The sequence below is a fragment of the Monodelphis domestica genome, chromosome 3, assembly GCF_027887165.1.
Source record: "Monodelphis domestica isolate mMonDom1 chromosome 3, mMonDom1.pri, whole genome shotgun sequence".
NCBI classification, from domain to species: Eukaryota; Metazoa; Chordata; class Mammalia; order Didelphimorphia; family Didelphidae; genus Monodelphis; species Monodelphis domestica.
The window spans coordinates 416,997,267-417,014,993 of NC_077229.1; positions in this window are offsets into that span (position 1 = coordinate 416,997,267).

Consider the following 17,727-nt stretch of genomic DNA (forward strand, 5'->3'; position numbering starts at 1 on the left):
TGTAGTTTATTTCCTCATCTCTGCCCTTAGATTGTGCTCTCCTCCAGACCAGGGACTGTCTGGCCTTTCTTTGCATCTTTAGCCCCTAGTACAGTGTCTAACACATGGTGCCTTAATAGTTCTTATTGACTGACAGACTTTATGAAACAAATGTCTTTTAAAATATAGCAACTTATAAGAGGAAATCAAACGATATGAGGAGGATCTCGGTCGTCCTATCTATTGGTAGTGTTTGGATGATGGATATTATCAGTGAACCTATAGTGGATGAACTTTAATATTTCTAGTCACTCTAATAAGCAATGATTTTATGCAATTGCAAAATAGTCTGTGGAAACTTAAATATCTAAGAATACTATCAGGCTATCAGCTCCTCCTAAAACCATTTCTATTTGAACTCCATCAAAAAAATGAGAATGAGATAATATCTATGCAATAGTCTACCTATAGGATATTGAATATAAAAAAAGTTATTATAGGCTGGTGACTTATTCTATGGGCATTTCTATCTGAACTGAATCAAATAATATGAAAATGGGACAGCTAGGTGACTCACTGGATAGATAACCACACCAGGAGTCAGGAGGTTGTGGGTTCAGATTTGGTCTTAGACCCTTCCTAGCTTTGGGACTTGGGCAAATTAGTTAATCCCAATTGTCTAGTTAATCCCAAATTGTATCCCAATGGATACTTAGTATCCATTCTAAGACAAAAGTTAAGGATTTTTTTTAACCCTTGCATTCCATCTTGGAATAAAAGTTAACTACTGGCTTCAAGGCAGAAGAACTATAAAAGGAAGGCAATTAAGATTAAGTGGCTTGTCCCAGGTAAAAAATTAATAAATTTCTGAGGCCAAATTTGAATCTAGGACCTCCTATCTCCAGACCTGGATCTCTGTCCAAAGAGCTACCTGACTGCCCCAACATGTTTTCTTAATAGAAATAATAAACTCAGAGGCAAAGCTGAAGTGATGTTTTGCTCTGATATTCATGAACCATATCATGAAAAAGTTTGAAAAATGATCCAATAGAGGCAGCTAGATGGCTCAGGGGATAAAGACCCAGGTCTGAAGGCAGGAGGTCCCGAGTTCAAATTTAGTCTTGGACACTTCCTAGTTGTGTGACCCTAGGCAAGTCATTTAACCCTAGTTGCCTAGCCCCTCCTATTCTTCTGCCTTAGAATCCATACTTAGTATAGACAACAAGACAATAAGAATTTTTGAAGGAAAGAAAGGAAAAAGAGAGGAGAGGACAGGAGAGGGGAAGAGAGGGGACAAGATTCTAGAGAACTATCTAAAGTGATTAGTAAGTCATGCTACTTAAAGGACAGTGACTGTACCTACTAGGATAGACTATCTCTGTCAAGTGGAGTGAAAACATTGGATTTGGAGTCAAAAAAATCTGGAATTTATGATCATGGGTAAGTTATTTAGCTTCTTGGGGCCTTGGTTATTTTTAATATAAAAATGAAAGGATTATTCTAGAGGTCCTCATTATATTTGTGATGGAATGAGCCCAGAATATTGTAAATCCAGGGGTGGGCAGGAGCCAGCTCAAACTGGCTGGTGAGAGCCAATTGTGAAACTTTCACTGAGTGTTTATATATTGGAAGTTGGCAAATACTACAAGTCAGAAAATGATTTTGTTGTTGTTGATTGTCTAGATTTTAAAAAGTTAGCGAAAATTTTATAATGCCAATTAAGCCTAAGTGTGTTGTACAAATATTTTTTGAAAGTTGATTGTTAAATATTTACCAGCATATCCCTATTTAGTCCTCTGCTTTGTCTTCAGTCTACAATTTTTATTTCTGGAAGGATAGTAAACAGAATTAGCTCCTTTGTAATATTTATCCAAAAAATTCTTTTGTCATTTTAAACTGTAAAGGATAATTTTATAGTTGTGACTTAAAATCTAAATTAATTGGTCACCATGGGATATCCCAAATAATAAAATACCCAAGTCAGCTGGAAATTATGGTGATTTTAATTACTAGAGAGAAAAGGAATTAAGGAGAAGAGAGAGGGAGAGGAAAGAGTTAATTTAAACTGCTCAGACTCAGACTGAGCCAGGCAGGAGTTAAAGGCCTTGGCCAAAGGGGTCTCCCTGAGCCCAAGGGAAAAGGAAATCAGTCTTATCACTCACCATGAGACCATCTCAAGGAAGCTGTCTGAGTGAGCTCCTCCAGGCTGAGTTCTAGGATCGAACTGCCACCCAGGTTGCTCACTGGAAGTGATCAGTCAGATCCACCTCTCCGGGTAAAGAGAGGGAAGAGAGGAAGTGACACACCTTATATAGATGGTTTTACGTCACTTTCCTGAGTCTTATCTGTACCAATGGTAGCTTAGATTGACTTAGGACAGCCCAGGGGTCTGTCAGTTGTTTCTGCACATGTCTATCAAAGGCCATGGTCGATGGCCTAGATACTTAAGGGTGGAGCAATGAAAAGTTCCCAAGACATTCCTGATCAAGTATCTCCATTGTTACAATCAGGAAATAGCTAAATCAAGTCTTCTAAAATACAGTCTGAGTAGGGTGGAGTAGTTTCAAAATTCACAAACATAATATACAAAAGTATAAACAGTTAATTATGCAAAGAAAAATATTTTACAAGAATCTGAAGTTCTGTTAATAGCTTATTTTCAAAATGTATTAGATATATGCATACCACATTTGACAAGGTAGTAACAAAATTATTCATTATGTCCTCCTCTATTATCATTTTCATTTTCTTCTGTGCATCCTTCAAAGTGTTCGACTAGTATTCTTTTTTTGTACTACAAACTAATCTTATACCAGCACCCAACCCAATTAGAAGTCCTCTCTTATAAGAAATGTATATGCTTCAGCAAAACAAATCAACACACTGAATGAACCTAAGAATTCATATCTCATTTTGCATCTCTAATTCATTACTTCTCTGTCAAAAGAAGAAATGTTTCAATATCAGTCTTGGGAGACTATAAAGATATGGTTGACTATATCCAAAACACAAAATTTTTTAAAAAGTCTGTCTGTTTTCTTCTCATATTTCATCAAGAAGGCCCTCAATATGTGTATAAATTACTTTTGTAAAAATTCATAGAGAAGAAAAAAGGAATATTGTTTAGTAGTTATTGATGATTTTAATCACTTTTTTTGATAATAATAATGGCCATGCTCTTTTCCAATTCTTCAGGGATGTTTAAAAGAGGTTGAATGAGTAAATTCTTGAATGAATGCATGAAATCAATTTAAGAGTGTTCAAGGACATACTATGTACCAAGTTCTATGCTAAGTTCCTGGGCTACTGATAAAGAATTGCCACACTCCCAGCTCTCAAGGAGATTATATTATATTTTATTTTCTTAAATTTTATTTATTTATAATATTTTTCCATGGTTCCATGATTCATGATTCTCCCCCCACTTCCTTTCCCCCTCCCAGAGCCAACAAGCAGTTCCACTGAGTTATACATGTATCATTGTTCAAAACCCATTTCCATGTTATTCATATTTGCAGTAAAGTGATCTTTTAACATCAAAACCCCAATCATATCCCTATCAACCCATGTATTCAATCATATGTTTTTCTTCTGTATTTCTACTCCCACAGTTCTTTTTCTGGGTGTGGATAGTGTTCTTTCTCATAAATTCCTCTAGATCGTCCTGGATCATTGCATTGCTACTAGTAGAGAAGTCTATTACATTCGATTGTGCACAGTGTATCTCCTGGTTCTGTTCCTTTCCCTCCGCATCAATTCCTGGAGGTCTTTCCAGTTCACATAGAAATCCTCCAGTTCATCATTCCTTTTGAGTTTACATTTTAATAGACAGCAGAGATGCCACAGGATGGTTGAGTTTGGAAGTCACAGAAATGGCAGATCAGACTATGGAAGAATTGATGAAAATGTACTTTCCATAGTAATGACTACATATATATATATTTATTGTAATTCCCAGAGGAAGGGGTAGGAAAAAATTGGAAGTAGAGTAAAGAAAGGGAGCATGAATAGCATTTTCTTAAATGTGTCTTCCGTAGGGAGCCAGGAACCTGAAATACTTATACTTAATTTAATATACTTTATATATTACATATATAATTTTATAAATTTATATAGAATACATAATATATAATTTATATGTAATATATAATTTATATAATTTATAAGTATTGCTTATTATACATAATTATAGAATATAAAATTTACATATAATTTAAATTCTTATTTAATACTTAAATACTATAGAAATAAACTGGGAAAGAAATTAGTGTATAAGAGGAGTAGTTGTAGTCTTGTCACTAAGCCAACTTATTAGCACTCAAACTTGAAAGGGATCATAAAATCATAAATTCAGACCTGGGAGGACCCTCCAATGCTTTCTGCTTTAACTCACTCATTTTACATGAGGCCCAGAAGGAGGAAATTATTTTCCCAAGGTCATATGGCAGACCTGGATTTCTAACCCCTCCTCTGTCTTAAAATTCACCATTCTCTCCACTGTACATACAAGAGGATTGTTCCCCCTAAAAGGTTTTTGACTAGTCATGGTAAAGGCTCAGTTGAAATGTCTCAAGGCATAGTCTCTCTCTATTTTTTTTTTAAATAAAATCCTTACTTTCCGTCTTGGAATCAATACTGTGTATTGGCTCCAAGGCAGAAGAGTGGTAAGGGCTAGGCAGTGGGGGTCAAATGATTTGCCCAGGGTCACACAGCTAGGAAGTGTCTGAGGCCAGATTTGAATCTAGAACCTCCCATCTCTAGGCCTGGCTCTCAATCCACTGAATTATCCAGTTGTCCCCAGTCTTTCTCTTTAGCAAATGTTCCTGTCTTTCAGGATTTCTTGAGCTTAAAGAAACTTAGCCTAAATGCTTATTTTCTCAGTTTTCTCCTTTTTATAATAAGGCCTTCTGAGCTCCTTTAATAAAGTCTACCAATAAAAGTCAAATTTGCCCCAAACTCCAATGATGAAAATAATTTTTAATTTAATAACATTGGCAATAAAAATTAAGCATTCATCTCACTCCAGTTATTGTTTAAGTATCTAGAAACAATGACTTACTCTGTTAGAACCAATTAAATGACTACCAAATTAATTAACATTTTTTGTTTGTTTGTTGTTTTGCCAAGAATGCCATGCTGATGGAGGGATCCTAAAACAAGGGACAGTATATTTTTTCATATTTACTCACTGTTCTATGTTTTGTTTTGTTTTTTTAACCCTTACCTTCCATCTTGGAGTCAATACTGACTTGACTTTTCTTGTTTTTGTGGTCAAATTTTGGCTGTCCATCTGTCAACTCCCATTCTTGCTAGAAAGAAGACTGGCCCACCTTCTTTTCTAGTCATTTATAACAAGAGGACTATTGGCTACTTTGAAGAAAGACTATAATGTTTCTTAGTGAAATGATGGAATAAGACACATGAGCTACACCATCTTCCCCACTCAGTGGCCCCTTGTGATCTCCAGTTAATGTGACTCCTGATCCAACCAGATCAAAAAGCATGTCCTTTCCTCACCTCTTGGAGCCTTCAAGAGACTCATGTGTGACTCAGCTGGAAGCCATCCTCAGCCTGGCTCACTGCTGCCACATTCTGCTTTTAATTACAAGGGATGTTGAAGTGAGCTCTTCTTATTTTGTCCCCAATACACTGGAACTGTCAGCACCTGAAACCGGGCAACACATATCTATTAAATATCTACTTGGTGGATCTCCAACCTCATGGAGAACACAGAACTCAAATATGTTCCCTCCTGTCCTAAATTACAGTAGATACTCAATTTCCTAAATTGAGTAGATAAGATCATGTAGATAAAAAGAATTACAACATGTCATATCAGAAGTCTGGACATTAGGTTCTATTTTTCTCAGTCTTTTGACTGATTGAATATAAGTAAATTCAGAAAGAAAGTTCTCTTTTTGTTGGAATCTTCAGGGAGACTAGTGAAGTGGGCCATTATGGATAGAATTAAGTAGGGAATTGTACCCCAGGGGAATTGTATGAGTAATACTACAAAGGCAGGAATGCCCAGTACTTTTTCAAGTGTTAAAGGGATTTTCTTAATCTCACCCTCAGTCTCTTTAAGAGGCTAGAGAGCAGGATTTCTAAGTAGATCAGAACTGAAAGGAGTCAGTGAGCCAGAGCTGAAGATTCTGTTACCAGGGAGAGACCAGGACTGAGGAGAGGAAGTAGCCTGCCCTCTGACAGGAAGTTAGGAGGGACAGTTGGTCAGTGAAGAGATAAAGGAAGCAACCACTGAAGGAAGAAGGTCTTTTGCCTCTGAGATCTCTAGAGAGCAGAAGGTCTATCTCTGAGGCAAGGATCTGCTGGCAGTTGGCTACTGACAATTAGTGAGTGAGTGGTTGACGACAGATATTTTTAGGAAATTTTAGGTAGTTATTAGGAATTTTAGATATATTTATAGGGAATAAGATTAATAATCTCTCTTTCCTGTTTTCTATCTATCTGTATGTCTTTCTTAAATTAAACAAAGTTTCTGTTAAACTGCTCTCCTCACTTTGTTGAACTCCTTAATTTAATCCTTAAACAAGAAGTAATCTAAACTAATAATCTAGTTTAACTTTAATGAAGTATTTGTGTTATGGAATGGTAGGATATATGTTTGAAAGGGAAGATTGAGAACAGACTGTAGAAAACCTTGTAAGCCATGTAAAAGACAAATATTTGGGACATACGTAACAATCCCAGGTGAAAAGATGATGAGTCCTTTATAAGGTGGGGTTGTGTGGATAAGAGGGGATTCAAAACCAGTAAATTTCCAAAGGCCAAAGTAAATGAGATACTGCCCTCCAGAAAACTTCTGAAGGAAAGAAGGTTACCTTACTAGACAGTAGGAGTGTTCCATATGTTCCACATGTGGGCAAGACAAGAACCTCAAGACGAAAGGGAGAATTCAAAGGGAGAAAGATATAATGTTAAGAAGGATAATGACAAAAAACAATTAGATTTATATATAATGGATTCTTTGAGGAAAGGTTAAAGTGATTTAGGGTGTTTAACCCAGGTTTAACTTGAATGCCATCTTCAAACTTAAGAATGTTTTGTTTGAGGGGTATGCTAAGCAGCTAGCTATCTCCCCTTGTCAGGCACAGTGACCTAACAATAGAAGACATACTATATTAACACAAGAATGATTTTTATTTGCCCAAGGAAGGATTTTTTTTTTATGGCAGGATACCCTGGTTAGTGTAGCAAAGTTTGGAATTATTCCCCTTAGCAGATCTGCCCCTTTCTGATCTAGCCTTCACATAGCTACTAGACTTGATCATGAGAGTATAAATTTAGAATTGGAAAGGACCTTAGAAGCCATTTAGTTCAACCCTTTAATTTTGTAGGTAAGGAAACAGCCTCATAAGATTAAATAATTTGTCTAAGATCACACATCTAGTTAAAAAAACAAAATAGAAAACTTCATTGGCTCACTAAAATAATTCTAGACTTCTTTTGTCAGGCATTCAAGGTCCATTTTTAATAATAACAGGTAGCATTTATAGAACACTTTTTCTTTGCGGCTTTACTCATGGTTATTTTGACATCATTGCCTTCTTCTGAATTTGTGTCTTGATAGGCCCTGTCACCATAGTAACTTTTTATGGTCAGGTTGTTTGCTCATTTTTCTAATTTCTTAATTTTTTAATTTTATGTTAGAGTTGGGCTCTATTCCCAGATTGAAGGGGGCACTATCCCAAGCTTTTGGCTTTCTTACTGTTACTTTTAGAGTTCACTCTAAGAGTCTGTAGGTTTTTAGTGCTTCCAAGGTGATATGATCTAAGAGATGTGTGATTACTGCTCTCTTGGACAGTACTCTCATCTGTGTTTGATCACAAGCACTCTTCTCCACTGTGTTATTGTGACCAGGGCCCCTGCTCCCTTATGGCTTAGTCCTGGGACTGTGAATATAGAACTATGGATGGGCAATGGAATAGAATATATCCCCCAATACCAGCAAAGGGTCCCTGGTGATACCTTTCTGAATTCTGACTGCTTGTTTGAGAGCTCCCAAAAGTGCTGATGCTGCTGGAGTTGTCTTTAAAGCCTGCCACTGACTTTCTGGGTGTAAGGTGTAAAATTAGGGATTATTGACGGAATACATTATACTAGTGGTCACCAGGAATTAATTCAATCCCAATAAAATACTCAAATCAGTTGGGGATTTTATAGTGGTTTAATTACAATAGAGGGAAGAAATAGAAAAGAGAAGAGAATTTAAACTGCTCCAGCTGAGGCTGAGCCAGGCAGGAGTTCGGAGGCCTTGGCCAAGGGGCCTTCTCAATCTAGCTTGGCTACCAGCCACGAGGCCTTCTCCAAGATGAGGGGTCTCCTAGGAGGATAGCGTTTTAGGAGGTAAAGGAAAAAGGAATCAGCCTAAACACTCACCAAGCAAACTAAGAGCTTCTCCCAGTCACCTCACCAGCATGCTGCCATGAGCTCCCAACTCAGAAAAAAGCTCCACATCTCAGAGAGACGGCGAAAGCAATGGCAAGAGCCATGGTGAGCACTTCCAGAGAGAGGAAGTGAGAAGCAGGAAGTGAAATATATAGACCGTTCTTTATATCACTTCCTGCGTCTCACATGTACCAATGGTAGCTTAAGCTGGACTTAGGACATCCCAGGGGGTCTGTCAGTTGTTTCTTATTTGTCACTTGCTAGCACATGTCGGTCATAGACCATCCTATTCACAGTTAATCCTTAAGTGGGGTGTATACATTCCTAGTTGCTAGAATTTCTAAAGACTAAGCAAAATGGAGAAAATCTAAAATTCACATGGGGTTTAGTCTACATAGTCTGCACTGGGCTTCAAGGCCCAACCATCACCCCAGTGAGAGAGATCTTTTCTGATGATTTCCTTGGGATGGAAAATAGTTTCACCTTGTCCTTATGTTGGTTCTGTTGCTTCACAATTTGCTTTGAAACATTATTTTAAAGTTGTTTAAAGGAGATTCTGGAAGAGTTCAGATGAGTTCTTGCTTCTACTCCACCATCTTGGATAGACCTCTCCTCTGTAGCATTTCAGGGTTTATGTCATACATTTCTATTTTACAGCCTTGGTATTCTGATCAAACTAGACTAATTACTATCTGTCTCCCATACTGCCCATTCTTTACTGCTTTCATGATTCTACTCACTGTAGTATCCCAGGCCTAGAACTCCCTGCCCTCTGTCCTTTCCATTTCTTCCATGAAACTTTCCCTGTTTCCAAAGGCTAAAACTACTATAGTGATTAATTTGTCTCAATCATGTGCATGTACTTGGTTCTAATTTTTATTGTTATTCTTTATGTAGGTATTGTGTCTCCTTCTATGCTCTTCTTACTTTCTACACATACACACTAAATGTTATGCTCTATGTGAAGATTGGATTTGGCTATCTCCTGATTGTAACAATGAAGATACTTAGCTCTTCCTTTATTGGGAAGATTGAATTGTAATCCCCAGTCTATTTTTAGATTTTAATCCCCAAAAGTGTTAACTCAGTATTTAAAGTATATCTACCCATTTTAACCACAAAAAGGTGCAAACTAACTACTAAAGGTATGATATAACCAAAAAAGGTATAATCTAACCAAAAAAACGTGTGAACACCCATTTTATATATTGAGTGGGCCATCCTGGAGAGGAACATCTGCTGTGATTGGTAGACATGAAATTTAGGGGAGGTGACACAAGAGAAAAAGATCTTTAAATAGAGGACCACAGAGGCCATATATAGATAGATCAAAAAAATCCTCTGATTCGTAGTTTTATTGGAATGAAGAAGAGTCCCTCTGAGGAAAGACTGGGAGAGTCACTTGGAGTTGGACTGGAAGACAGACACTTGAGGAGAGACTGGAAGAGGCCAGCTTGGCATCCATTACTATTTCTACATTCAAGAAACTTACAATCCATCTAGAACCAATAATGCCTTTCTCTTTTTCTTTCTTTCTTTCTTTCTTTCTTTCTTTCTTTCTTTCTTTCTTTCTTTCTTTCTTTCTTTCTTTCTTTCTTTCTTTCTTTCTTTTCTTTCTTTCTCATGTGTTTAATAAATGTTTATTAAATGCAATTGAATTAATGTAAGTTTGAACTCATTTAGTCCATCCCCTTCATTTTAGAAATGAAGAAACTGAGGCTCAGGCTTATTATCTAAGCCTTTTTCTAGGCATTCTTAAGACAGAAGGCAGGACTCTATGGTTGCTTGTGATTGGTCCTTGCTTTAAGATTCTAGAAGTCTGCGGGGCTCCTTATCCAAAGAGATAGTACTCATAGTCTACATGGCAGAGACTTAAATACTTGTCCTGACTTACCTGATTTGTCTACATTTACACTTATGATCATGAGAGAAAGAAAGGTGGATCCAAATGAGAAAATACATAGGATAACTATTCTTTTTGTTCAGTAAAGTTTTACAGGACTAGAGGGAAAGACTTCTTGAGAGCATCTAAGGACAATTTCAGCTTTCTCATGGAGAAAAATACTCCTTTACTCTCTTGTCTCTACCTATCTCAAATATGTCCAAGGGTCAGCTAGGTGGTACAGTAGAAAGAGTACTGGGCCTGGAGTTGGGAAAATATGTGTTCAAATCTGATTTCAAATGTTTACTTACTGTGTCACCACAGGCTACTCACTTAACCTCTGTTTGCTTCAGTTTCTTCATCTGTAAAATGGGGACAATAATAGCACCTTACTTTCAGACCTGTTTTGAAGTTGAAATGAGACATTTGCAAAACACTTAGCATAGTACATGCAAATATTAGCTAATATTATTATTACTATTATTATCCACAAAATATAGCTACATTGTGGAGTGTTTGCAAATATCCCAGAATGTTCTTTCATGGTCAAATTCTGTTGTTTTCCTATAGCATAGAACAACCATTCCCAGAGGCTTATATCCTAACATTCTCTTACCTTGTCTCCAAATCAGATAGATGGATAATGACAACAGTGTAATACAACATAATCTAACATACTCTTGAGGCATATAATATATACCAACATGATTTGCTGGGAGGGAAAAAACAACCTTACATTATGAATATTCATCTTGCAAATCTTGACAGTCAAAGAAAATGTACTTTTGCTATTGTTGATGATGGTGACAAAAACATGACTGAAAAGGGTACAAGAAAACAATGTCACGTTGAAATAACTACAACAATAATATGTTATCATTGCTCTTGCTATTATCATTACAGGAATCACAAAAATATCTTTTCTGAATCATATGAATTTTTTTCATATGCAGGAAAATACTATTGGGGGCAGGGTAGTGGTTGGAGATGAAAACAAATTGAGAATAGCATATAAGTAAAATCAGTAGAAAAGCTTAATTCTCTTTGGAAAGATTGGATAAATTTCTGCTAAACAAATACTTTTGCTTAACCTTGGTTCAAGACCCCATTGTTCTTTTCATGGCAAAACATTGCCTTGTTTTAAATGAAGGAGTTTCTTTTAATTCCCAAAACCTACACAAAATTCAGCATCTCCAAAAACACTTGTCCTTAGGAGAAGTTGTTTACATTCACATAGTGCATTTATATGTATTTTCATATTGGAATTTTACGATAATACTTTCAAGTAAGCAAGGTAAATATTATTATCTCCATTTTATAAATGAGCAAACTGAGGATCAGAGAGGCAAAGGTACTTTTCAAAATCAAAAAGCTTATAGTTGGATGGTGCAGTAGATAGAGCACTGGGGCCATGGTCAAGAATCTCAGATATTTAGATATTTAGTAGCTGTGTGACCCTATCACTTTACTTCTATTTGTCTAAGCTTTCTCATCTGTAAAATGGGAATCATGACAGCACCTCCCTCCCAGAGTTGTTGTGGGTATCAAATGACATAAATATTGTAAAGCACTTAGCCTAATGCCTGGCATAGTGAGCACCATATAAATATTGGCTAGTAGTAGCAGCAGGAGCAGTGGAAGAACCTACACCTGCTGAATCCCATTCCAGGTTCTTCCCACCCCCTCTCAATGCCCTCCTTTGACCAACAACTCCTCCATCTTTAAATTCGGTGTTTTTCATCATGTAAACTCACACTTATTGCTTTTTACAGTTTATATGGGGAGTCACGTGTGGATGATTCATATGAGTGAGCTGCTTGACAGCCCCCAACTCCCTGTATGACTCTGGGCAAATTCCCCTCTCTGGGCCTGAGCTTGCTTATCTGTCAGATGAAGGAGATTCCATCTCAGAGACCTTCTAGCTTTGTTTGACCTTCTCTGACTTGAGATGACAACAGCCAGGCACTGACAGAACCAGGATTGGAACCCAGCTGTCCTTACTCCCAGACCAACATTTTCCATTGTACCATATCCCTTTCTTTCCTTTGCATAACTCAATTAGTGGGAGAATTAGAGGAAAGGGGGGGGTGGTCCAGCAGGATTGTATCTGACTATACAGTGAAATCTTAATGCCCTGTAATGTTCTGCAAATGAGATGTTCTGGTTAATTGAATTTTCTGGTTAATAATCACACAAATCCTTTACTTTCCATTAGACTTCATACTTTCCAAAGCCCTTTCACATCCTTTCTCTCATTTGATCCTTAACTAAGGAGCCACTAAAAATAACTTTTTATTTTTGCTTTTGCTATTACAAACTTTTCTAAGATCTCTTTTCCAGTTACAGTCTGGAGAACTTCATAGAATCGTTGTTGGCTAATTAAGGATCTTGAAGGATCCAGTTTACTTTGGCTTTTGACAAGAAAATGAGGAAAAGCACTCATCTTCTTTCTTCCAGCTTTGCTAATGCACCTGAAAGAGATAAATAAGGAATGATTTTTTTGTCTTTTTTTTTTTAGGAATAATTTTTATGAAGTCAATCCCAGAGGAAAGTAAGCCTGGGGAGGTTGAGGGATTTGCCCAAGATCATAGAAACAATAAGGAGTCTTACTGGGATTTGAACTCTTTCTTTCTTTCCATCATTCTTTCCTCTGTAGCATATTACTTTTTAGCTCCTCCAGGCCTCAGTTTTCTCATCTGCAAAAAGAGAGTTGTTTATACATATATATGACATATATGTATAATATATGACATATTATACACATGCATATATGAAGAAAAATTATAAAAAGCCTTAGCCAAGTCCTAACTGTCTTTAATGGTCCTCTCTTCAATAATAATTGATTTTCTTTCTTATTGCCCAAGCTGATTATTCCAAAGATCTCCATCCCTCGTCAAACCTCTACTTAGACCAGTAGGTAACAATAAGGAATAGATTGCACTACTGTTCCCTCGTTTTCAGTTCAACACACACATAAACACACATGTACCCCTATAGCAATTGGCATAGCCTCTTACTTTACTAAGGACACCCGAAGATGCTTCCCTCTCCCTCTCCCCATTCTTCAGACCTTATTAACAGCATGACCCTCTCTTTTTTCCTCCTTCCCTCCTAAGAAAGACAGTATTTGGTACCCTTCTACATGTGCCCTTGATTTCATTCCCTCTTATCTCCTCCAAGACATGGCAAGGTCCCTTTTCTCATGTATCTTCAGTCTCTCCCTTATCTTTGCCTCATTTCCACCTCCCTACAAACATGAGCATGTCCCCTCAGTGCTTTAAAAAAATGAAAAAAAGCCTTTATTAGATCTTTCTGTCTGAGTTGCTTTCCATTCTATCTGTATTTTCCCAATACCTCTTCTTCCTGCCTTTCCTCAATTCCTTGCAATCCAAGGGTTTAGCATGCTAAATAATAAATAAATAAATAAAAATCAGCTTTACTGGGGAGAATAATGTAGAGTAGAAATGAAAATATGAGGAAATAGTGGGTCCCAGAAAGGGGAATTTCACTTCTGACATAATGCCACCTGTTTATCACACCCTTGCTCCTCTATCTCCTGCCACTAAATGATATGGTGAATAGCATATTTAACCAAGAGCCAGGAAAATCTGAGTGAATGGTATGGCCTTAGGCCAGTCACCTCACCTCTTTGGCCTCATTTTCCTCATCTAAAAAATAAGGGAGTTATTTTCAATGACCCCAAAGTTTCCTTCCAGCTCTAACTCAGTGCCTCTACATTTTTTTCTGTCATTATTCTTCTATTAAAAGATTTTTTTCTCCAATTTCCCTAATGGGTTCCTAATCATCTAAAGACCTGTCTGGTTATCAGTTGCCTGATCTCTTTTGCAGCATCTCACCTCCTGCTGGATGTTCTTTCTTCTCTTGGTCTCGGAGATACTACACTTCCTTTCATTCTTCTTTTACCTCTTAACCAATGCTGTAGTCAAGAAAGACTTCATGAAGGAATTGGGGGGCAGGAATGCTTAACGAGAAATAGAACATCTTATTGTGAAGAAACCTTGAGTACCTAGAGGGCAAGCAGTGGCCATACCAGGAATAATAGCCAATCAGTGAGCATTTCTTAAGTGGCTACCATGTAACAAGAACTATACTAGTTACACTGTGAATACAAATAGAACAAAACAATCTCTAATCTTGAGGAATTAATAATAACAATAATTAAAAATAATAGAATGTTAAATATGATGTGTCCCCAAAAGTCTTAATGTATTTTAACCCTTACCTTCTATCTTCATGCTAAGCATCAGTTTTAAAGCAGAAGATTAGTAAGGGCTAGGCACTTGCAGATAAATTCATTCAGCAATGAAGTGTCTGAGGCTAGATTTGACTCCAGGACCTCTTTTCTCTACACCTGGTACTCTATCCACTGAGCTGCCCCCTAAAGTCTTGATGTAGTTTTAAATTGTAATTAAATAAATTAGTAAAATTACTAAATTTTAGTAAGACTTTGGGAACACCCTGTATAAAAGCATAAATTAAGACAATGACTTTTCTTTGGACCTTTTCTATTAGAACCTAATTGAAGAAAATTAGAAGAATTAGATGATGATTATACTAATAATTATACCTAAACATATGTGTATGTATGTATATATATATATATATCACACTAAAATTTGAAAATATTTGTTGTGACTTATCATCAAATCAGTCCTGAAAAATATTCAATCAATCAACATCAAAAAGTGTTTATTAATTATCTATTATATTTTAAGCATTGTGCTAGGTGCTGAAGAAACAAAGACAAAATCGAAATAGTCCTTGCCCTCAAAGCTCAGTTCCCTGTTTGTTGCTCTAAGGAAGGACCTGGTGACCCATTATATCAGGAGATATTTCCAAATCTAGATCTTGTCTTAGCTTTGAACAGTCCTAGTGGAGTTGGAACAGGAAGCCAATTGGCTCTCACAATGGCAGTTGTGAAATATTGCTGACCCTCAAAGGACTATTCCCTTCACCCCAAATGGTGTCATTCCTAAATATATTGCATTCAAATAGCTTTAGGATCTTTTAATTACATGTGATGAAACTTTGCTGTTGCTAAAATTCAGCAACATGTATGGACGATTTATAGACCTCAGCCTCAAAAGGCACAGAGTAATAAATAATGTGAAATGGACCTTTCAGTCTTGGAAAATTCAGAGCTTCCCACTAAGCTGTAAGGAAATAGAGGAGGGAGGGGGGAAAGAGGATGGAATGGAATGGAAGGAAGGGAGGGAGGGAAGAAGGAAGAGAGAGTGGGAGAGAGGGAGGGAATAAATGGAGGGAAGGAAGGGGAGAAGGAAAGAGGGAAGGAAGAAGGAAAAGAGGGAAGAGAGGAAGAAAGGAGTAAAAGAGGGAGGGACATTTTCATGTTGCATGATTTCAGTGATGAGTAACAGAATTTAGCTCAGGGAGAAATCTTTGTGGTCATCATCTAACCTCATCATTTTAGTAGGGAAGTACCAGAGACACAGAGAGATGCCTTGGTCAAGGTCAAGCAAATAGTAAATAGTTAAACAGATTCAAATCCAGGTCTCCAGACTCCTGATCCATGCTCCTGTTTTTATTTCATAGCTTTAGAGAGCAGGGCAAAAGCATACCGTCTACTCCAACCAGTCAATCTTTTCAGGTACCATATATAGCTACTTTCCTGCTTTGATTCAATCTTTTCCCAAAGCCCTAAACTTTCATGTGCTTCATTCCCATTTCATCAACTGTCCTTTGGATGGTTCTTTCATTTACTATCCTAATACATGCCCTCATCCCCTCACCTGAATTATTATAATAGCCTGCTAATTAGTCTCCCTGCCTCTAGTCTCTCTCCTCTCCAATTCATCCTCCACTGAGCCACCAAAGTGTAGTCCTGATTATGCCATTTCTCTGCTCACTGAATTCTTTGGTACTTCAAGGATAAATGCAAAATCCTCTTCTCGGCTTTTAAAGTCCTTCCCAGGCTGACTCTAACCTCCCTTTCCAAGCTTATTACATATCACTCCTTTACACACACACATACTCTCTTACTCTCTTATTCTCTTTCTCTCTCTCTCTCTCTCTCTCTCTCTCTCTCTCTCTATATATATATATATATATATATATATATATATATATATATATATATATCCCCTGTCATATTGACCAACTACCCAGCATGCATTTCCATGGGCTCTGTACCTTTTTACAGGTTGTCTCCATGACATGACCTGAAATGCCTTCCCTCTTTACCTCTGCTTCTAGAATCTCTGTATCTTCAAAGGACAGTTCAAGAGTTACCTGCTATATGATGTCTTTTCTTATTCTCTCTCCCTTATGCCTACTAAAATTCCAGCCAGTTACTTCATATGTATCTTGGTTTTGCTTTATATTTACTTATATTTGTATACATTATTTCTTCCCATTAAAATATAAGATCCTCCAAGGCAGAAACTGTTTCATTTTTGTCCCTCTATCCTTAGCATCTAGAATATGATGTGTTTAGTACATATGAAGTGCTTAATAAATGTGTTTGGTAGTTGATTTTGAGGAACTTCATTTCTGGTAAATAAAAGAATAACAGAATCTCAGAATTTGGAGGGACCTCAGAGATCACCTAGACCCAACTTGTGCCTGAATAAGAATTCTCCATAGAATATCCTGAAACGTAATCTGTGCAAAGATACACATACCTTCTCCCTCTCCTCCTCTCCTTCTGTATCTGTTTCTCCCTCTTTCCTCCCTTTTTTCCTCCCTAATTTTCCTACTCACTTCTCTCTTTTTTCCATCTCGATCTCTCTTTTTTCCCTTTTCTCTCTCATTCTCTCCCTTTCTTTCTCCTCACTCTTTCACTCTCCTTTTCTCCTTCTTTTCCTCCCCTATGCCTCATCTTCTCTTTATGCCCATGGTATGAATTTGGAGGTTTTTGATTAGGAATCCAGTCTGTGGCCTTGGAACAGTGTCAAGTGACCTTCATTGGTATGGGACCAATTCTATGACCTCTTTGACCACATAATAATAACTGACTAAACTAGCCAGGACTTCCTATCTTTTAGGCAGCTTTCTCTACACAGTCTGCTTTGCAGCTTTCTCTTGTTTCTCATAATTGCTCTCAATAAATATTTGTTTATCACCCGATCTTTGTTTCTAATTTTTCTCCAAAGAGTTAGTCAACCCTTTTGTTTTAAAGATGGGAAGAAACCCAGAGAGATTAAGTAAAAAGATTAAGTGTGCAGTAGGGATTCCTGGCACAGAGAGGGAGATTAGAATAGATAATCTCTACCAAAGATCTCTGAACAGCTGAATTCAATGGCCTTTTCTAAGTTTTTATCCTTTTTTTAATCTCTTTATAGTTTTTTGATACTGTTGATACCCTCTCTTCCCAGACATTCTCTTCTCCCTAGTTTCCATAGCACTACTCTCTCCTTGTTCTCCAAATTTTCTGGTTGTTCTTGGGCTCTTTTGTTGGGTTGTCCTACCTCTTTAGAATG